The 23243-nt window shown below is 44.2% G+C and overlaps 1 protein-coding gene across 1 annotated transcript in view; it reads left to right on the forward strand.

Annotated features, from left to right (window-relative positions):
• The window catches only part of LTN1 (listerin E3 ubiquitin protein ligase 1), a 1629727-nt gene that overhangs the window by 456970 nt on the left and 1149514 nt on the right, over positions 1 to 23243 (forward strand). The window lies entirely within an intron of this gene.

Consider the following 23243-nt stretch of genomic DNA (forward strand, 5'->3'; position numbering starts at 1 on the left):
TTTGTGAAATAGAATCAGTTTTATTTAAAACCAGGAAGAATAAGCCAGAGTGTAGCAGTTCATAATGTAGGGTCACAGCCATTTTGAGGTTTAATAGAAGGACAAATGGTTTTATGTAAGCAAGGTGGAAGAGAAGCGGGAGTGCCCAAGGGGCGGCAGAGGGATTCACCTGGTTTAGATTTTAAAGTAGTGTTTCAATAAGATTGCTAGGCATACATTAGACGATAAGTCTGTTGTGGAAGCAGCTCTTGGGGCCACAGGAGGCCGGTGGCTTTTACCAGAATTTTAAATGATTCAGTGCCAGTGGTGGATAGTGAAAGTCTTCAGTGGTGAGTCATTAATTTTTCCCTCAATTTTGGACCAGCAGCCATGCTTTGGGAGGGAGCCCTAAGTAATGTGGCTGGGTTCGGTAGGTTCTTCCTCATGCACCCCCGGAATAATTTTTAAATACTTGGTTGAAATCATGCATTTTGGACCGTAGTTATTTCAAACAATTGGGTAAAAATCCATAGAATTTACATATGTTCCAGTCTGGTAACAAAACAAGTATATAAGAGGGTGTAGCCATGATGGCGATGGAACAAGATGGCGGGGATTCCATACCCAAAGTTCCTGAAAACAGACCTGTTCGAACAACAAAATGGGACTCAGCATCTCTTCTACAGCCATGCAGAAATGGAGCCCCTCACTGTGGAAATGGATTCAACCGCTACAAGCGAAAAGGGGACGGGGCTAGATGGACTTGCAACACCTCCAGGTTTTGTGGCCCAACCCTACAAGTAATCCCAGATTGGCCCCAAAGGTTCAGAAGAGCAGGGTAACCAGTGGATGGGAGAGGACAAGAAAAGAAAAGGCAGTCGGGGGTATAAAGACCCTGAGTGCCAGAATGTTTGTAGGGGGTTTATGTGAGGTCAGGTGGAGTGGAGGCTGACCAAGACACCAGGTGGATGAAGGACGATGGAGCAGAGCACTGAAGAGATTGCGCTGGCGCTTATTCCAGGTGAGGTGTTGGCATTGAGAGAGTGCTACCTGAGGGGCAGAGTGAGGCTGGGAATGAGTGAGTTTTTGGTAGATCATGTGAGAGGGGGTATAGAATAAATGACAAATGACTGAGAGTAATCAGTGTGTCTGAGAGAGTGAAGGGAGTGTCCGAGTAGTGCTAGAAGGGGGGAGGAGATAGAGAGGGGAGAGGGGGAAGCAGCGAGCAGAGAGGGAAGCAGTGAGCACAGAGGTGACGGGCGAGCAGAGAGGGGACAGGAAGTAGAGTAGAGTACAGTGGAGAGGTGGAGGGGATGAGAGTAGAGTGGAGGGAGAGAGGGAGAGGAGAGGGAAGAAGGAAGAGGGATGAGAGCAGGATATCAGAGCTAGAGTGTGAACATTGGAGGGACAGACGTGAGAAAGTGAGAAAGAAAGAGGACTGGAGGGAGTGGGACCAGATGGCAGAAGGTGGGAGACAGAGTAGAATAGAGGGAGTAGTAAAATAATTAGGAGAGAAGGGGTTGTAACTCAGTGGGACCGTGAACCAGAGTGTCTGTCTGATATGGGAGCCTTCGGAACATCATTACCTTTTTAGAAATTCTGGGGAATGGTAGGTAAGGGCACCTCTAGAGAACCCCTGGAGTGAGTCACCTAGATAAGGCTTTTTGCCCTTAGACCCTCACCTATAACCTGCATTTAACAGGTGTTAGGAATTGCTAATTGGAAAGCCTGGGGTTAAGGGACGCCTGGGTTACGGGAGGAGCCCACTAGAGTTTGAGAGAGGTAATCCCATTCGTGGACCCTGCCAAGACCCTTACCATAATAAAAATTGCAAGTTTTACCATTTTGAAAAAAAACAAGCCCTTGCACAATCTTTCTAAGTTTGGGAGTTATTGAAGCCACCTTTGACATCTGGAATGATCAGACGGCAGGGCTGCACTGGATGAACTATACCACTAGATGAGGGTCCCTTCAGTGCCTGAGTGGGGGGACAGGCGGAATTTGAAGAACTTTACCTGTTCTGGGGCCTGGAAATGGCTTCTGACTCGGTGGATAGTCTTTGGTACATTGCTGCCCAAAGGATTGAGTTGTGACATGGGAGCCAATCCCGGCATTCAACTTGGTGGGCAGACTAGTGCCCGGTGGCATGACCAAATGCAGTGAAGCTGGCGTGCATGATCCATCTATGTTAGTATGCCTCAAAAATACATGCATAGTGATTTAAGCGTGCTGTAAGGAACTCATGGTGGCAACATTAAAGACAGACACAAGTGATCACAGTTGAAGGGTGTTTATTAAACAGTATAAATGGGTGTGAAAAAGACCTAATCCAAACCTAAATCTAAGATGGGAGAAAGCTACTACCATCAAATAATTATGAGGCAGTTTTAGTGGCTTCTTGTCAAATAAAAGGGCCTATGGCCAATCCTTACCGCTAAGTTACAAAAGAGTGTTGGATAGTGTTCACAAGAAAAGAAAGAAGTGTTCACAAATTCTAAGTCCGGATGTTATAGCCGGGGTCTCCCTTATCCACGTTTTTAGCACGGGGAAAGACGGGGCTTTTGAGCACAGCACACTCCTGGCTTCTCCCGCACGAGGTTACAATTCCTTTCTGCGCTATCAGGACCTTTGGTGGTTAAGTCTCTTTTCTACAAAGTCTCTTGCCTCCGAGGGCCTGATTTGTCCAAAAAAACAAAACAAAAGTTCCTTTCCGTATTGACATTGGGTGATGACTCTTCACCCCTGTGTCCCCCTCTTCCTGGCTCAGACCCTTCTTGATTGTTAGCCTCCCTCCATCGGGTTCACTACAGCCTTTTACTCTGAATATTTCACTTGTATTCACGAGTCTCAATGTCTTTTTAAACCGCCTTTCACTGTGGACATCCCTCAGCCCGGTTCACTTTTGTCAACACAATGTTCACAGGGTTATCGCTTTTTACCCCGTTTTTTACGGGCATCCCTCAGCCGGGTTCACATTTGCCAGTTACACACTTCACTTTGCTTTACGCAACGCAGGATTTACTTCCCTTAGCTTTCTTCTTGGTTACAATAGCCTCCTTCTGTCGGGCTCAGACCATCAATTCACTGTAGACATCCCTCGGTTGGTGTTAGGGAGAATTCTCAGAAATGTGCTAATTCCCGTTGTACCGTAGAAACGTGCAGCTCTTTTGCTGGACTTTAGGTCTGAGAGAGTGAGACCTTTTTTCCCCACTCTCTCGTGTATTTTTCTTTGATTTGAACACTTTCTTTTGGTTTTGGAGTCTGACAAACTCCATAGGATTATCTATTTAAATTGTGACACACAGCACCTTCAGTGCAGTGGCACAGGGAAGTGTTTCATATTTACAAAAGGTTTAAATACCTTCTCTTGGTTAAACTGCTGTTTCCAAGAGCAGTAAAGTGAAATTGACTTTACTTACCTTTTGTAACTTTGTAGACCGAGCACACACTATCTTACATAGAGTGGTGGAGGGGTTACTAAATAACCCCTTTTTCTACTTTCTCATGTTACATTTTTATGTTATCCTTTCTACAATTAATGGCTGGTGGCAGTGGTTTACTTTTTCCTACCATTGTGTGTTTTTACCGCGGGCTGCAATTGCAGCTGCGTTACAGCACCCAAGGATGCCCATTTTGTTAAAATGGCCCTGGTCTTCTTTTTTCTCCATTTCTTGTTGTAAAGGTGCTTCTTGAGTTTTATTCTGCGCGCTAAACCAGGTTTGGTCCCTTTGTTCATTTTGTCTTTAGCGGGGTTCACTGCTGAAGCCCGCCTCTGGCTCCAGCATGTCTGGCACGGCAGGAAGCAAGGGAGGTGCCCGAAACTCCCTGTGACTAGTCTCCTTGGTTACAGGAATGCACCCAAAGGTGATTGGCCAGCTGGCTGTCCTGGAGGACAGTCACCCTGCTGTGTGAGTGACATCTAGGCTGCAAATGAATGGGAGAGACTTGCATAAAAAGCAAGGTCTTTTGAAAGGGAGGCAGAGTTGACCACTGGATGAAGGAATCTGAAGAAGAACTTGGAAGGGAAGCTTGCTGCAACTCCTGGACCGTTGGTTTGCCCAGTGAAGCACTGCTGCAGTGCCGAAGCTCCGAATTCGCCTGCTAAAGACGACTTCTCCCCTTGGGTTGTTGGGACCAATCAACCCCAAGACGAACTCGACTAGAAATCCTCTCTCTACTGGCTGTACTTCCATTGCTGCTGCAGGAACAGAGTGCCAGGGGACAGGAACACCAGAATCGAGTGCATTGTTTTTAAGCCGGACCCAAGCTCCAGGAAGATCCTCTGGACTCCTTCAAAGCTGGGCTGACCAAGCATGAGCCACCTCAACAGAGTGCTGGACCCCAGAAGCAAGGAAAGTCTACAAGATGTCAAAGAACCACAGTAGTGCTATTCACGAGAAGCTGAAACCGTGAAGTGCCGCTTATCTGAACTTTGCCCCTTGCTGCCGCCGGCCTTCGAATCGTAGTGCAGGAGTCCCCAGACGTCCTCACTCTTGTCCCCACGACTGAGGCCCAGGAACAACAGAATCTGAAATTCTACAACAGGAACATAAGCCAGCTGCAACCAATTTCTTCAGACCTAAGGTACTGTGAACTAAGGAGTACTTGCCTCTTGTTGTGTAGCTTGCTAGTTCTCAGTTGAGACTTGAATTGGCTGCCTATTGCAGAGTTGCTTGCAGCTTTGCTCATCGCATGCCTCCCTGCTTGTGGCCCAGTAGTGATTTCATTTTCTACAAAGCTCTCTATAAAATTGTGCAATACGTTTTAGTTACCTTCAAGAAGTGCCTCAGCTCCCCTAGACTTTGCTCAAGTGACTGTCCTGGCTCCCTGAAGACACTTCTAACCTATGTGTTTTGATCCGTCCCTCCAAAAAGTCATACTTTCTTTACTTGTATAGCTGGGAAAGGGTTAATCTACATTGCATTGGGTGGTTCAAAAGTACTTACCTGTTTGAGAAACTTGTTAACCATTGTTTCCTTCCCTAACCTTTCCCTTTTTGACACCAAACTCAGTATTGTTCTAAATGTACCATTGATATATCAATGTCCACAGTGTCCTAGTTATTGAAGTCACCTCAGGGTGTAGGAAGTGTCTATGTGCCATCCCAAAAGGATATCTACTGATTTATTGAAAGTGAGAGTGTGTATTTTGAAGTATATTTAAGTGTTACGTATTTGCTGGCTTCTAAAAAAGGCTTATTCAAACTCAGTGTTAAATTAATAAATATTGTTTAATCAAGAAACCTTGAGCGTAAGTGTTTTTTGGATGCTTGTCACTGTGAAACTCTGTTACAACCCTACAGCTCACGTTGACCCCTCTTGAGATAAGCCTGGCTGCTCAGTCACTTTACCAACTTGTATAGTACATGCTTAATCCAAAGGTTGGGTTAAGTATTGCCAAGAGGACAAGGCCGGTGCAGTCTCCCACAGGGTATTGCATACAATATTGCCTAACAGTTGGGTACATGCTTGTCATTCTAACACAGTTCAGAGTATAACTTCTCATTAGAAAAGAGGGGTTCGGTTCCTCTAACTTTCTTTCGGCATCCCTGCGTCGTGTTCACACTAGCTCGTTAGACTTCTTTGGTGCTTTTCCTACCTAAGTCAAGATTTCAGCCCCCAGTCAGGCTTCACGTAGTTCAATGTTCTCGGGGTGTTACTGACCACCTTAATTCGCAGGCATGCCTCTGTCGGGTTCACATTTGCTAGAAACACAATTGACTTGGTGTATCCCCAACGTGTCAAAGACATCCGACTGTACAAGGGTTTTTCACTCGAATCTTGTATGACCACTTTGACCTCTTATGTCAGGCTCCCCTAGGGCCTTCTGGTATCAGTAGATTCAACAAAAGGGGACCGGCCAGAGTCTTTCGAATGAGAGCCCACGTGGCTTCAGACCGGTCTGCAGCTGGTCTCTCCCTGGGTTTTTTAACAGTTCTGTAACACACAAGGTCTCTGTTATTTGATTCACATTATGTCGCCATTTGCAACCTTCACTCAACACAGTTCAGTCTAGCATTGGTTTTCCCTCCGACTCACCAGCTATGATAAAACGCTTGGCATCTATTGTATCTGGAGTCAAGGACAGTACCATGGTAACAAGCGTCTCTCCCTGCCTTGGTCATCAGTGTAGGAGGGCTCCGTGCACCGTTGACATCTGTTACACCACACGCTAGTTGTTGTTCCCGGCCTTATGATTCCTTCCACAGAGGCTTCACGGGTCTGGGTCGAAAAGGGCAAGGGCACTTCCCTCCTTGTCATCATTTCGGTTATCGCCGCCTTTCTCCTCCTCTTGAACTGCCGTCCTGGAATAGCTGCCTCCTCGTGCGGTTTGCCTTGTTCAAAATGTGCTCTTGTGCTCCACCTTTTATCCCTGTGAGGAAGAGAAAGGGTTGTCGGGTGTATGCAGTTATTGTCAATTGCCTGACTCTGCCTGACCCTTAAATCGGGACATGTCAGGTAAACTGCTATGGTGTTAGTCTGTTGTCTTTCACGGTGTAAGAAAGTGTTTCTGTCGAAAAGGGGGTGGGGTTAGTTTTTGGTAGGGTTTGTGAAATGAACAGGGGGGATTGTGGGAACGGTAGTGTTTTGTCAAAGCAGATTGGGAGTTCTGGAAATAATAACCAGAGGGACGTAGAAAGGAATGACCTGGAGTATTCGGGTAGGAAACAAGAAAACAGGGATTTTTGGAGATGTTTCCTACTATAACAGGGTTTGTGCTCTTAATAGGTTTACCAGATGCGTAGGGGTTGTTGGATTCTGGTAAGGGAGATTCATTGGGTGGAAGTGAGGTTGAGTTGGCACAGCCTATAAAAGCCTCAAGGACTTTGTTCTCTTCCTCTACTCTTCTCTTCTTTCCCAGGATAATGCTGTGTCTCGCCTGGGAGATTCCCACGAGCATAACCCTGGGCTCCCCTACGCAGATGATCCTCCCGCGCTCGTCCACCACCAGGGTTGGGATCTGAGAGTGCCAGCCCTTCCCTGGCCAGCTGAATAAGGGATTCTCAAGGTCTACTCGGGAGAATACCCTCAAGTTTCTCACAGCGCCTAACAACATACATATGACAAAGGTTGCTGTAAAGACTGGCAGAGGTATCTGTACTTCTGCCCTCTATATGGTTGGGATAAAGGCACAAAGCACCCCAGCTGAGGCTCTCAATTTGGTAACGTTTTCACGAGCAGCAAGGCTTAAGCTTTCAGGAGGTGATGCGGGCAGGTTCTTACATACAGTTAATCATCAAGCCCCCAGAAAGGAATGTCCACACACTGTTAGGTGATGGCACAGATTTATATAAATTAAGGTTGCTACCAACATATACATATAAATAATACACTTTGTACTTTGCCAATACTATTCAAGGAATGGCAAATAAATACACTCTGTGGTACCACACAATACTTAAATTCAGTAATAAATGCACCAACTTCAGTTTCAAGTAGGCATGTGAATTTTTAAAGGAAAAGTGCGTTCAAAAATGTTATTGTCCTGATCGTTCAGGCAAGTCGTTATAAGCCTACGTTGATCGATTGTAAAAACATTTCATTTGCATCTAACCTTAGTTTTCCGCACTTTTACACATGCCAAATCAAGGAGTCGTGCACCTCCATCTTGTGATCATCTTATTCATTGATCGATCGGCCTAATTTCGATTGCTCCTGCGGCACTAAATGATATCACCCGTCCCTGAAGCTGATATCACTATTCCTAGTGATATTCTTTACTTTCATGACGTTAGTGGGCAGCGTAGCCAAACACGCCCAGTCATCACCTACGTCTTAACGTCATTTGACGCAGAACCCGGAAATTCAACAATCACATCCTCTCACAGCACAGCACGTCCCAAATCGGAATAGAAAACCCTATTTTTAAAGGAAACATCAATACTCTGCAATTTGTTCTTTTATTTCACAAAAGACGCTCTGAGAACATCCGCAGATTTCCATTTAACACCAGTTTTTGAATGTCCCTGGGTTACAGCATCCAAACTTTATCATGAGACACATTGTTGCTTACGGGAGAAGATGCGCATTCGAGGCTTCGGCATCAGCTTCTAGCTAGACCACCGTAAACGATGACAGGTTGCTCCTTGTTGCTGGTGCCGCGAAAGGGCATATCGGTCCCTGGTGATCGTCCACATCAGCGTGATCGAAATCCATCCATTTAGGGTATCTGCCACTGCTGGCTGAAGAAACCATCACTCAGCATCTGGAAACAATGACATACGCAGAAAGGAAGAATGTAGCTGTGTAGAAAATAGAATAAAATTATATTTCAGGAGCCGTCTTTTGTTCACATTTATCCATTTACCCTTTAATTCTGCACCGGGTGAAGATTAATAACTAACACAAACCACAAACAATGGAAACACACAGAAAACATTGGGGAAAGTTGGAGTCTACAATGTGCTTGAGAGGTTAGCGCTGTTTAGAGTATGTTTAGCTCCCAATGGGATGCAGAAGCTGATGGAAAAATTCGAACAACACATGGACGGCATTATAACTGAATATTAGCAACAAACTTGGGGTTGGTGGAACCCGGGGGAACCCAGATGTGAACTCCATGCTCACTGTGCTCAGAGACACAGCTCCACCTCAATGATGAGGCCCAACAAGGTTGAAACACGTGTATGGGGTTGCTGTAGGTACTCTAGTTCAGAAGGGAATTGCCATAGCAATTTCGGTGCTGGACTGGCCATGTGCCTGGGATAAAGACAAATATGCAAATGGATATTTCCCATCTGTGAAAGGTACATTGATCTAAAGGTGATGGCTGCAGACACTCAAAGTGTGGAAAAAACACAACAGTTAAACTTGCATTATATTTGGTATTTCTATTCTCTTGGCGTAACGCAGAGTGTCCACTCAGAACAACGATTTTCATAGAATGAAAATAAATGTTCCAATGTCAAGTTTTAAAATAGCGAACCTTATCATTTTTGCGAGTATTCCGTCCTTCAATCCATAGCGAATCCTCCCTTTCTTCCAAGGTCGAACAACAATTGAACCTTGTTAGGAGCGTGTATGGTAACTTTTCCTTTTTTTTTTAAGGAAAGCCACAAATCAAAAACATACTGTACAAGACGCGTCGGTGTGAACTCTCCACGAGCAACATCAAATGAACTGACCTTCACTTCATGGGAGCAATTAGCCGGCTGACCAATGTGGCATTTGAAATATGTTCGAAAAACAAACAAATTGTTTGCTGGCATCCGCCCTTGCCGCGCTATCATGAATACATGTTTACCCATCATTAGTGCTAGTAATTTAGTTGTTTTTGGACAACAGTTAAATTAGGATAAGTAAAACAGATAACGAGGAAACCATTTTCAAATGGTCCCAATGACCTCTTTCTACTAGGCCCTAAAATCCATCTCTCTTTGTAGAAATGCAACTCTCCCATCCCTAGCGCCTAGCTCCGACAGCCCACACCATCTCCTCCCCATTGTCACGTCTGTGCACGCCCTGTTCTCGCGGTGTAATGTGCTCTGCGGGTAATGTGAGACACTGACTAGTCATAAATCCAAGCGCCCATTCATCTCCACTGATCTTCCCGTGCACTAACAACCTACACCCCGCCAGGCCTGAGCCCACCAGCTCAGACCCCACAGTTCCTTTCATGCTGATATCCATGTGACCCTCCCATGCCCTGATCAGTCAAGGAGCCACAAGAGCGGGGCGAAAGTGAGAGGGGGCAAAACACAGAGTTACACTGTATGGCATCATACAACGGGCACTTTTTGCAAAATAAAAGTTGACCAAGCGGATACATTTGAAAAGACAAATGCCACCTATGTCGAGTTTTACAGACACCAAGCAACCACAGACATGCATGTTATCGGTCGAGATATAAATTTATGAATCATAAACCGGATTAAATGTACATAATTAAATACTTCTTTATACTTTGGCTACCTTTGAAATTCGAGTTTAATAGCATTCCATTGTTCATATACAATGTACAAACATTGTGGAACATATCCCAAAAGTTAGTGAACACATTAAGAACACTGCTGCAAATCATTTATACTGCAAAGTCAACTGTTCAACAAGTTCCGCTTTAGGTGGACAGGGCTTGTTTGCAATGTTTTGTGGCACTGTATGTGTGCTAGGAACAAAATCAGGATAGATTCCATGAGTATGCATGGCTAACACAGTCAGTGAGATCTTTCACAAAATCGAATTCCATTTCCTGGTATATTGGCTTGGCCACCCATTTTTGCTTTGTTTTGCAATGGCCATTGTTTAACAAAGCATCCCAAAGTTTCTTGCAGTTCTCTATTGTTCTCTCCCTAGATTCTCGTTATGCGCTAATACGGCTAGTAATGTTCTAGAATGTCCTCTGTGTATGCCGAAATAAAAACTTTTGGGTGTTTACTTTAAGTACATATTGTGAAACACCTCCAAATCTCCGGTGTGACAGAATTCTGTGAGTCCCTTTAGGTCTTTTGAAAGAGTTTTATGAAACACTGTCTTCTCAAGAGCTTGGTGGAGGTGAAGATGAAACCAACCACTTCTTGCGTTCATGCTCCTCTGATAAAGGTCCATGTGCACATTCGTGAAAATGTTGGTTTTCTGTCCATGAGTGAACGTTGGAACAGTGGTGCATCAATGAGCACCATTTTTTTTCCAAGTAGAATTTCCACAGACCCATCACAAGTTTGGGAGCTCCACCAAAGATGTTTGCTGAAAGACTGAGACCGCTGTAAAATATTTTCTGAACCCCTTTTTTTTTTTTTTTTTAACTGAAGCTGTAATTTCTTTGACTGATTTGACAACGTGCCATACATTAAATTGATGACGAATGTTTGGAAACTGCTCTCGCATGGCCTTGGCTATTGAAACATGTCTGTCAGTGGCTATGAGGTCTATTTGCATTCCCCTCGATTGAATATGTTCGAGGGATTTTATGAGACCATGTTTCTCCATGGCCACAGAGGATTTACATTGGGACACCTGCACGATCTCTGAACTAGCCATTTTTTTGTTTCCATGTCTTGAAAGTGGTATGTGTAGTACTTTGCTGAAAATCCGTGGCTGTCACACTGTCCGTCGCCAGCTAGCTTGAACCGTTTGCCAGAGAATGTGCTTTAAATTGACATTTGTTCAATTTTCCAGGCTTAACTAATAGCAGGGAATGAGAATTCTCTTCGATATTTGTAGTACTGCGTTTTAGCAAGGAACTGAAACCCCACAAATTGACAGAAACTGGACAACTTACTAAAAGTCGAGCCACTGAAAAGTAAATCTGCTGAACACAGTAGATTTCCAGCTGGCACTTTGCCCAGCATAGGTTGAGCGGACCATGAAATTGTATCATGGAGGTGGACACAGGTGACTTGGATTTTCAGGTTAGTGCCTTGTAATACACAAGTCACATTCACCAATGTTTCTCCGCATATTTTCCCCCTCAATGGATGGACACATTTCAGCATCAGTATAATCCCTACCAGGTAGCTGTCGAATACAATGTATTTGTGCTCCTTTTTTAGCCAATCGTCCTGCATGAATGTGGTTTGTGACTCAACTGTGGAGGACAAATCGCCCAAACTAAACAAACTGTTGTTGAGATCTTTGGCAAGTTCCTCGGTCTATTGCGTTGAAGCTTCAATCTCTGTTAGTTGAGCTTGTGTTATTTGTACACGAATTGGAGAAACCATCAACGTTGATTGTTTATTGGGTGGACCTTTTTTTGCGGGTGTAGATTGTGTCAAGTGGTCAGTAGGGATGTAACGGTATACCGTTAAAGATACCATGAACCACTTAATTGAACAATGATAACGGTCACATTGTTTATACCGGTATACCGTTAAGTGTGCTTTTCAATCTGATTTGGAAAGGCTGCAGTAAGCAAGTGCTGCACTGTCTTGGTCTTGCACTGTTGGATGTGCCGTCTGCCAAGTAGTTTCAGTTGGAGCAGTTTTTAATGCCATTCCATAAACCACACGTGCCCGACATAAAATCAATATGTTAGCAATAGGAAGAATAAATACAGTGCCAAGAAGGAAAAGGGTTTACTTTGGGATGGCGGCTTTGGAGTTTATATATTTATAATGGATAATGTTTGCTAAACATATGACAATGGGGGATTTCCCTGGTTCCATCATTGAATTTACATATAAGTCACACTGCGAAATTCACTCATCTCTGTGGCTATTCCCTGGTGCCATACCAAATGGTAACATGTCAGTGATTACTGATCACCTTTTGGCCCGCAAGTAAACTAAAGGCTGTAACCTAAAGAGAGCGAGTGTGTGTATGCGCACAAGCGTATACTACCATCAGCCTCCATTGATCTGTGGCATGCAGGTTATCAAGATGGCAACATGTTCATCTTCACAAGTAGCCAGTGGGGGAGCTAACAGCCTAAATGACCACTAAAGAAAAGCTATTTAGTTTGCTTTGCCAGTCGCAGAAGGGCTCCTCCACCCCTCCTGCTCTCCACACGTGTGTTTGGTGGAAGCAAGGGGTGGCATTTCAGTGAAAAGTATGTTGAAAAGCCCAATTCTGGCCCTTGGTGCCTGTTTGTGATTTATAAATCTGACAATTTATGACCTTTTAGAAAATATTTAAGATTAGTTCACTCCACCTACTATACCGCGATAACCATGATATACCGTCATTTGGCAAGAAGGTTATTGTATCGTCATAAAACGAATACCGTGACACCCCTAGTGGTCAGCGAGGAATTCCAAAGCATCTTCACTATATTCAGTTTCATATTGTCCACTTCACACATTGTACCAATAGTCCAAGAACACTTTGCTGGCTTTGCCGGTCACATTCAATTCAGTTTCTGGCCATTGGACACAAGCATCTCGAGTCTGCTTATTGAATGGGCCATGCTGCGCCTCAAATAGTAGTTGCTTCATGGTGAAATCTGTTTGGCAAGCAGCATCTTTGGTTTCATTTGTTGTCTGGGTGTCATGATCCCTGTCCCTAGCCCCCTTAGGCAAAACAACGGAGCCAGGCCACGATTCTCCACATGGACCTTAAGGGCCTCCCCATTTCATCTGAGACCCCCCGGGAGTCGGGCTCATACATGATGCAGGAGACTGACTTGGAACTGGACTTGGTATTGCACTTTGGGCAATGTGGATGCCCCCACATAACTCAGTTCCACAAACTAAGTTATGCGGTCTAGCTTTTTGGGTGTGGTTCGACCTAAGGATACCTGGAGGCTACATAAACCACACCTGGGCAGAGAAACATGCTTTGTATTACTCTGCGCCTGCAGCGTGACACTCACTGTGTTTGGATCAGTCTGCTGAAGGCCTTCGCCTTTCCTCCGCATCCTGCACACCTGAAAGAACAGCAGCATTAACATTACACTTACCAAGGAGAATCCTGCTTCCATCCATCGTTCCTCCGGCCCTGTGGACATCATTTCGGCGGCGTCATCTCCATTCCGGAACGCCGCATCCTGTGAAGAAAAGGAAGGAAGAGAAAAGACATTAGTAAGCATTCTCGTATCCAGATTCCCTAAAACGGCAAGAAGAGTCAAACGCTTACCTGAACTCGAGTCGCTCTTGGTAACTTCAGCTCCGGAGCACGCCATCGACCTACAAAGGGAAAAGATAACACAGGTTAGCACATAAAGGACAAGAAGACGCCACACATTGCACTTTACTCACTGCATCTTATTCTCTCAGCCGGCAGCCATACTGGGACATTGCAGCGGCCTGCAAGAGCCAAAGAGAGACATAGGTCAGCATAAGAAGCAAACAGCGCTGCGCATTGCGCTTTCCCTCACGTTCAGCGCTCGGCTTCCTTAAGCAGCACGACACCATCACTGACCACTTCCAACACCTAAGGAAGAAAGAGGAGACAACATTAAGGGGCAAGAGACAAGAAAAGGGAGTTCACTAAGAATCAAGAATCAACAAACCTACCTTGTCGGGCTGGAGTTATAACAAGCCCAGACTCATTGGGCCCGCACCAGTGGAGCAACTAGGTTGTGCAGCGCCAACATCAACCGACGTACCCCTGCACTGAAGAGCAGGACGGAGAGCACACTATACAAGAAAACAAGGTGAGGAGAGAACATAGGGGAAGGTTTGGTCCTCAAGGGAAGTGGGGGGTCAAACGACGGTAGACTATAAAGCTAAATCTAGAAATCCTGTATTTCAGACCCAGTCCCCAGTTGAACAGATTCCAGGGAAGGCTTTGAGATCCTGAATGGTCCAAGCAGGCTGAGTGGCGTCCCTGTGGATATCAGGTGAGCATTAAACTGGGTCTTTATACTTATTTTCCTTCTGGGCCTCTAGGAGATGGGTAGTAAAAACATGTTCTATGTATAGCACACTTACAGTGGATAGCACTTTAAATACAAAAACATGTTATGAAGAAAACATGAGCCCAAAACACTTATAGAAAACGAAATTGTTTGTTAGTTACCCGTGTTTTCTTTTCTGTGAAACCGTGGTCTTCCCTGTAACGACCGCACCAGCAAGCTGATCCACCACCTCTGATCCATGTGCCTCCTCTGGTAATTCCACACCTTGTGTACATTCCTTGAATTGAATATTCATTAAAAAAAACAAAAGTCAATCGTATTGAAAAATTTAAATCTTTCATCGCACACATCGCTTACACATATACCCTTGCAAACAGTTTGTTATTTAGTCAAAATATACATTTCGAATTTCACCTGATTGATGGCAAGTGTACTTGATCAGAGATCACCGTGTAAAACATACTGATTGTAATGCATTCTGCATTAGGGAGGAAGTGTAACGTTAGAACTGAAATCTGAAAAGTTTGAAACACTGGATGTTTATATGAATGTCACTGTCTAATAGTATCCTATGTAGCATTTACTTTCTTTCATTCAAGGGAACTGTAAGTACACATACCTCATACTCTGGACCAGCTGCAAAGGACGATGTAATTGTAGTCGACGTACCCGCATCCCCCTGTAACACAATACCTGGTTTAGTACGGATGAAAATAGCGAAACTGAGACAATGGAATGCAGACAATGGTACATATAGAGAGAAACCAATATATGACACCTAGTGTGAACAACAGACAGGATACATAAAAGAGATAGAGGTGGGGTTCCTAGTTGGTAGTGTGCTACCGTTGTTATATTTGTAATCTCTATATATTACTAAATATTTAATTTGAAGAGAAGTGGGTGTAGCTGCGGTACTTGAGGGAAAGGCGGGTGACCCCAACCCACCAATGTCAAAGTGATTAAGGTATTCCCCTCTTCCGCGCGGCTCTCTATCAGGTAAGTATGCAAAAAGGACTTGCACAATTAGGTATTGCGGGAATCAGTGAAAAGGTTTATTGGCAAGGGTATTAATCCATAACAGAATCAAAAATTATGCATTCTCTGTTCATGAAAAGTACCTTGGTGTCAGTGTAAAAGAACCCCTATATTCAATTTATTCTTTATGGATCCGACACCAAATAGCACAAACCCTAATACAAGGTGTCAAATTCCAATTTTACACGTTCGACATTAGAACCTACAGAGCCCTAAGAGATTGTGCTCCTGAGATAAATGTAGCCTTGAAGTGGTTACAATGTTAGAAAACAAATATATCAGTACTGGATGGTTCAAATACAGATGTGCCCAAATTACAAACTATAAACAAGTATGCCAACACGCTAAAACACAAATTGTGCTGTTGCACATCACTCAGGGCATACATTTTCAATCCCACTCCTCAAATTAATATACTGAACATGCGATTACTTAAACAGAAAAAGTGTGCTACTGTACATCAAAACATATGTTAATACAACTAACTTGGTGTTTATCAATTTGTTCTCTGTTAGAGAATAAGAAGTAGAGAGAAGGGGGGAAAGGGGCAGGGGGAGAGAGGACAGCAATTTAGTTTATTGGCAGAGTCTTCAAAGTGTGGGATGTATTAACCCATTTATGCTCTGCCCTGCGGCACCCCTGTGGTCTGATGGTGCCAGAATTATCAAAATGGCCGCAAATCCCTTGTGCGTGCCAAAACCTATGGAAATCGCACTTTACAACACAAAAAGATGGCTGCCAAATCTACCATGCATGTTGTCAGTGTTGGAACAGAGAGTGCACTCCTGAAACATGTCACTGGGCTACCCAACAAGTAAAAATGGAGCACAGAGGGAAAAGCAGTGCTTTGCTGAAAGAAATCCAAAATCTTGCTTTGAAATCCTTTTTCTTGGTTGCTGAAACGGCAGAATGCTGGTACAAAACACCCACAAACATCCAATATTCTTGCTGGGTGCTACAATTCACTTAGTTCAAGAAATCATTATGAACATACAATGTCCTGGAAAGCTGAATTTGTCATCAAAACCGTCACCGGTTGTAATTGTTTAATCCCATGGTTTAGAACCTGGAATAAGTGTTCTAGCTGCTTGTTTTGAAATTACAAGTTTGTTTTAAACCAAGAAAAAAAATGCAACAGAATGACATTGAATTTAAGCCTGCCTAAAAGCGATCAAACCAGTCCAACAGCTTCCCCCTCAGAGGCCAGGCATCTCCCTTCTGCTTCACTCCACCAAGAAATCACACCTCTGTGATGATTAGATTAGGGGAGGGGAATTTGGGGCTGCAGGGGAAGGGGACAATGGACATCCTCTGGCTGAAAGGAAATGCAAAGTGTCAAGAGTCATAAATGGCCGGGCCCAGAAGGAACAGGGAGGAGACTGCTTCTGAGCTGCCAGGAGAAGGAGGCGGAGACAAACCACAACTTGTTGCTTAACAAAGGCCAAAAGCAAATTTTTTAAAAACTGATAAATTACTGTGAAAAATACGGGAACAGATTTGTGATAATTTTTGGTGGCACGTTTTAAGAGGCGCCAGAGATGTTCTGGGAAGTAACAGCGGAAAATATGGTTTTACACCAAAGGTATTTATGCCAAAAGCATGAAACTTCATAAACTTATGCCCATATTCAATGCGCACATTTGTACACATTTTCTGATAAACTGGATATTGTGTTCTGGACAAAAAGGTGGAGGTTTGGAGGAGTATCTGCTACACAAAATATGTAAACTGTATATATGATTGTTATAGCGATTGCACACATGGAAATATGTATTGTACCAAAAGTAGATTTTGTGTCCAAGGTACAAGGGGAGGATTCTCTGACTCATAAACTCACACCATCATGGTGACACCCTGTTTTCTCCTCCAATCAAGGTAGAGAAGAGACTCTAGCCAACCGCCTGCCTAAGGGGCGCGCTTAGGATAAACCAGCACACACCCCCTTTATCATAAGCATAAATAGAGACAGCTGAGGACTTAGAGACACACAGATAAACCCACTAACTGATTTGCTGGCAGAGCACCCTGCTAGAGAACCATCCATCTTCCTTGCTCCAGACTCCAGAAACTTGGCAAGCAGAAAGGCTCATTGCATAGCTGAACAGCTAGGCCTTAAGATTCCAGAACCCACCCCAGAAACCTAAGGGGAACAAAAGAAACAGCCGGGCTGTGCTGTAACAGCTTTCCTGCTAAAAGAATTATCACCAGAACCAAAATATCCATTCCAGTTGTGCCGTGCTGTGACCAGAGAGCTGTGACCCGGACCATTGCAGACCCAGTCCAGTCCGGTGTGCCCAGCAGAATCCCTGAGCAGAATCCCTGACCAGAAATCTTGATGGACCAGTATCCCTGACGGTTCCGTTCAAAACATATATTGTGAGTATCTATAGAATAGAACTGTGTCACTAGCAGTACCTGGCTTAGTACAATCCCCATCTAAATCCATCCTATCTTGTCTTCAGAACCTTCATTGTTAGAAATCTTTTTGAATTGCCTGAACTCTTAGTCCTACTATCTTCCTTCTGTACTAGTAGTGTTAATAATATCTTTGCGCTGATATATTGCATCTGAAGAAGGCAAGCTCCTCGGCAGGCAGTCGCCCGGATCCAGTGGCTGTGCTTCTGTGTGGTATTTGCTTCTTCATCGTCATCCCCTAGTGTAAAAAAATCCCGTTTTATCTTTTAAAAGTGCATCCCTGTTTTCCCATTCTTGCGCCTATCTCAGATAAACGACCTCCACTAAAACGCCCATAACTTTCTCAATTTGTATGCTAGAAACAATATTTGAACTTCTGCTTGTAGCTAACATCCTCAGCTTTCCATGGAACCTAAAGTCCATATAGTTCTCCCACACTGGCGATTACTGCACGCTGAAAAGTTTGCAACACATTTTGTTTTAGGGAATTTCTGACACGTGTAAAGCAGCTTTTGATTGCACCCGACCTCAATTTTAAGATTTCACATTGCCTATTAGTATCAAATCATTGCTAGCGCTTGTCTGCAACTATCTAAACAATTCAAACAATTTCAGCAATTTAAACCATAGTTAGTGTTTTACCCGTTCCATTCTCAAGATAACTTTATAACCATTTTGACAGCTTGCCAATGAATTCTGTCTCTCTTGTGTTGGCTGGGGGGAAATTGGGATTGACATTTTGTTTGAATTCTGCATTCCTGAATAACTGCTCTCTCTCCTCCTATCTCTTTACATTGCCTGTTGGGGGGTTGAGGGGTGTGCAGGGGGAAATAGTAACCACATTGTTATTTGATCTGAACACACACAAGACAATTATTTCTCTGCTGAATTGTTCTTGCTCACTATTACTCCTTGTGATTAAACAGATTGCTTAGTGTTACATCACCCCATTGGTGATTATTGTATACCCATTAAACATAGTGTGATTATATTGTGAATACATAAATAAATATTTTAACTTTGCAAACCAGCCTGATTCCCGGTGCAGTGTGACTGGGGGGTTCCAATAGAGGGGCGTGATATGAGTGGTAAATTGTTCAAAATAAAAACTTTTAGACACAAACAAATAAGGGTTTCAGTTGTGTATTACACACTAGGCATTGACGTAGGTGAAGTGCCGGATTGAGACAATACACATGGGCATCAGATATTTGCATAATGTAAAGTACTTCAAGACATCCTAGGCTCACTTGACATATACATTTAAGTTTGCATTGAGCATTAGAAAAACTCAGTTGTGAGGCTCTGTGGTACATGACCTCGCTCTTGTTTTGAAAAAGGAAATGTTTGTGTGATGGTACACTTAACAAATCGTACGTTATTGTTAGCGGAAAGTGGAAGAAGAGATCACCCAGATAATGTTGCTGCAACATACGCCCATATCAGTTTGGGCTGTTCAGAGCATGCACTACATAGGGATTGGCACAATTCATTATTTAAAAATGTCATTGCTGTATACGGTAAGTAATTGCTTAAACATCATACTATGTACACACAGGGACCTGTACATTAGCCTTGTTTTTTGTCAGAAAGCACTATGTTTGGTAAAGCATGTAGTTCGGTTTCTTATCGGTTGGACCTCCGACTCGGCTGTGATGAACCGCTTGGCTTTTCTTGCCTCTGTAGTCAATGACGGCACCACGTAGCCAGCATCTCTCCCCGTTCTGGTTATCAGTGTAGGAGGTCTGTGTACCTTTGACATCTGCTACAGCACATTTCGGCTATTGTTTGCGGTCTTAGTATTACTTTCACAGAGCTTTCGCAGGTCTGGGTCGAAAAGGGCAAGGCCGCTTCTCTCCTTGTCGTCCCTTCGGTTCTCGTTGCTTTTCTCCTCCTCTTGAACTGCCATCCTGGAATAACTGTCTCGTCGTGCGATCTGCTTTGCTCTTAGTGTGCTCTCGTGCTCCACCTTTTATCCCCGTGGGGAAGGGAAAGGGCTGCCAAGTGTGTGTGGTTATTACTAATTGCCTGACTCTGCCTGACCCTTGTGTTGGGACATGTCAGGTAAACAGCTCTGCTGTTAATCTGTTGTCTTGCGTGGTGTAAGAAAGTGTTTGAGTCGGAAAAGAGGGGGGTAGAGTTTGAGTATCCTACTTGGTAGGATGGGGAAAAGGTGTTATAAGAAAGGGGATACCGTAGCTCACCCATCGGTGTCCCACTTCCACTCCCCGAGGACCCCCCCATCCAGATGGCCCTCCCACACTGGTCCACCCCCAGGAACTGGATCCAATAGTGATAGCCCGGGCACCAGTCATGGATTCACCTTCAGGTTTCTCACACCGTGCACGCTGACCCCACCCCACAGTGCCACAACTGCCTCGAACTGACGTCTGCTCTGCTGCAGCTTTGTTTGCTGCACACTCCCCTTTCTTTTCACGTGGTCCCACGTGTGGTTTCTGGTCAAATTTCACTTTGTCTACCATGCCCTTCGGCGCCCCCGGTACCTTGCCGCATATTGGGTTTGTCTGGGTTCGGTAGGTGTGCATCGTGCAGCACGCCCTTTCCCGCTTTGGATACCCATTCACTCTGTTTAGAGTATTTATGCCCAGAAAACTGGTGATATTCGTGTGTGACATGCAAAGCATTTACGCATGGCAAGCTGGAGAGAGATCATTTTGAGGACCCCTCCCGAACCCGATAAGAAATGTGTGTACAGGAAGTCAAAACAAAAAGGTAAGTAAACCTTATCTTCCAAGGTACTTCAGAAGGGGACTCCTTCCCGGGGAGTTCCCGGATTGGGATTGGTCGTAAGGACTCTTGTACCGATACTAGGCCCGAGGCTTGTGTTGCATAGTCTTATAAACTAATCACTAACCCATAAGCATGAGTAAAAAGACAAGGCTAGTAAAGAAGAAAGCTTTACTAACCTCTGAAAAGCAGGTCAGGAGTCAAACTAAAGCCAAATGAAAGGGTGTCCCATAGAAGTCTATGGGAGGTAAGCTGCAAAAAGAAAATCTTTCCTGACAGTAGTGAATGATAAGTGCAGAATTTGAACCTTTACTTGTTGTTAGGGAAAATTCTCAAAAATGTGCTAATTCCCTTCTACCTTAGAGACCCCCAGCTCTTTTGCTGGACTTAAGGATTTTTAATATTTTTATTCTGGACAGAGTGAGACCTTTTTCCCACTCTCCCATGTATTTTTCTTTGATTTGAACACTGTTTCTTTTGGATTTGGAGTCTGACAAACTCCTTAGGCATTATCTTTTTACATTGTGACACACAGCACCTTCAGTGCAGTGGCACAGGGAAGTCTTTCAAATTTCGCAAAGATTTAAATACCTTTTCTTGGTTAAACTACTGTTTCCAAGAGCAGTAAAGTGAAATTGACTTTACTTAACTTTTGTAACAATAGTGCTGGAGGGGTTACTTAGTATCCCCTTTGTCTACTTTCTCATTTAACATTTTGATGGTACCCTTTCTACAATTAATGGCTGGTGGCAGTGTTTTACTTTTTCCTACCATTTTGTGTTTCTACCGCGGGCTGCAATTGCAGGTGCAGTACAGCACCCATAAGGGCAATTCTTTTCAAAATGGCTCAGGTCTTCTTTTTTTCCCCATGTCTTGTTGCAAAGGTTCTTCTTGAGATTCACTCTGCACGCCAAACCATGTTTGGTCCCTTTGTTCATTTTGTCTTTGGTGGGGTTCACTGGTGAAGCCCGCGTGTCTGGCAGAGCAGGAAGCGAGGGAGGTGCCCGAAACTCCCTGTACTTAGTCTTCTTGGTTACAGTAATGCTGGCTGGCTGTCCTTGGAGGACAACCACCCTGCTGTGTGAATGACAGCTAGGCTGTGAAGGAATGGGAGAGACTTGCATAAAAGACGAGGTCTTTTGCAAGGAAGGCAGAGTCGACCACTTGACGAAGGAATCCGAAGAAGAACTTGGAAGAGAAGCTTGCTGTAACTCCTGGACCGTTGGTTTACCCAGTGAAGCCCTGCTGCAGTGCTGAAACTCCGGATTCGCATCGACCAGAGAAGCCCTGCAAAGGACTTCTTCCCCCCTTGGGTTGGTGGGACCAATCGATCGTAAGACAAACTGATCTGGAAATCCTCTCGTTGCTGGCTGTACTTCATTTTGCTGCTGCAGGAACCAAGTGCCAGGGAGAGGAACACCAGAATCGAGTGCATCGTTTTTAAGTCTGACTCGAACTCCAGGAAGATCCTCCGTACTCCCTCAAAGCTGGACTAACCAAGCCTGAGCCAACTCAACAGTGCTGGACCCCAGAAGCAAGGAAAATCCACAAGGTATCCGAGAACCGCAGTGGTGCTAATCACAAGAAGCTGAAACCGCAAAGTGCCGCTGATCTGAACTTTGCCCATTGCTGCTGCCGCCGACCTTCGAATCGTAGTGCAGTAGTCCCCAGACGTCCTCCCTCTTGCCCCCATGTCTGAGCCTAGGAACAACAGGACCTGCCATACTACAAGAGGAACAGAAGCCAGCTGGAATCAGTTTTTTTAGCCCTAAGGTACTGTAAACAAAGGGGTACTTACCTCTTGCTGTGTAACTTGCTTGCTCTTGGTTGAGACCTGCATCTGTTGCCTTTTGCAGAGTTGCTTGCAGCTTTGCCCATCACAAGCCTCCCAGCTTCTGACCCAACAGTGATTTCATTTTCTACAAAGATCTCTAAAACTTTGCAAGACTTTTTACCTACCTTCAAGAAGTGCTTCAGCTCCCCTAGACTTTGCTCAAGTGATATTGGCTGTACCGGCTCTCGGAAAGACTCTTCTAACCTCTGACTTTGTGTTTTAACTAGCCCTCCAAAATGTCATACATACCTTACTTGTATTGCTGGGGAAGGGTTAATCTACATTGCATTGGGAGGGGGTTCAAAAGTGCTGACCTGTTTGAGAAACTTGTTAAACGTGGTTTCCTTCCCTAACCTTTTCCTTTTTATACCAAACTCAATATTGCTCTAAGTGTACCAGTGATATATGAATGCCCACAGTGTCCTAGTTATTGAAGTCACCTCAGGGTGTAGGAAGTGTCTGTGTGCCATCCCAAATGAGTATCTTCTGATTAATAGAAACTGAGAGAGTGTATTCTGAATTATATTTCACCCCTTAAGTGCCAAGGGCGAGGTATCTCATCCTTGGGATTACCTCCCTGTTGCCAAGGACGAGGTATCTCGTCCTTGGCACTTAAGGGTTTAATGAAACAGAAAACTTTAAATGGCATTGAATGGTGAACTACTAAAATCACCAAAAAAGGACTTCGCCCTGCGGGGGAAAACCCTTGTCAGTTTTAAGTGTTTCATATTTGCTCCCTTCTAAAGAAGGCTTACTGAACTGACTGTTCAATTAATACTTTCTTGTTTAATCAAGAAACTTTGAGTGTAAGTGTTATTTGGATACTTGTCATTGCGAAACTCTGTTGCAACCCTACAGCTCACATTGATCCCTCTTGAGACAAGCATGGGTGCTCAGTCACTCTACCAACTTGTGTAGTACATGCTTATACCAAACGTTGGGTTAACTATTGCCAAGAGGACAAGGTACTGCATACAATCGTGCCTAGCACTTGTAC

This window comes from Ambystoma mexicanum, chromosome 7p (genome assembly GCF_040938575.1).
Source record: "Ambystoma mexicanum isolate Mex_15411 chromosome 7p, UKY_AmexF1_1, whole genome shotgun sequence".
Lineage (NCBI taxonomy): Eukaryota > Metazoa > Chordata > Amphibia > Caudata > Ambystomatidae > Ambystoma > Ambystoma mexicanum.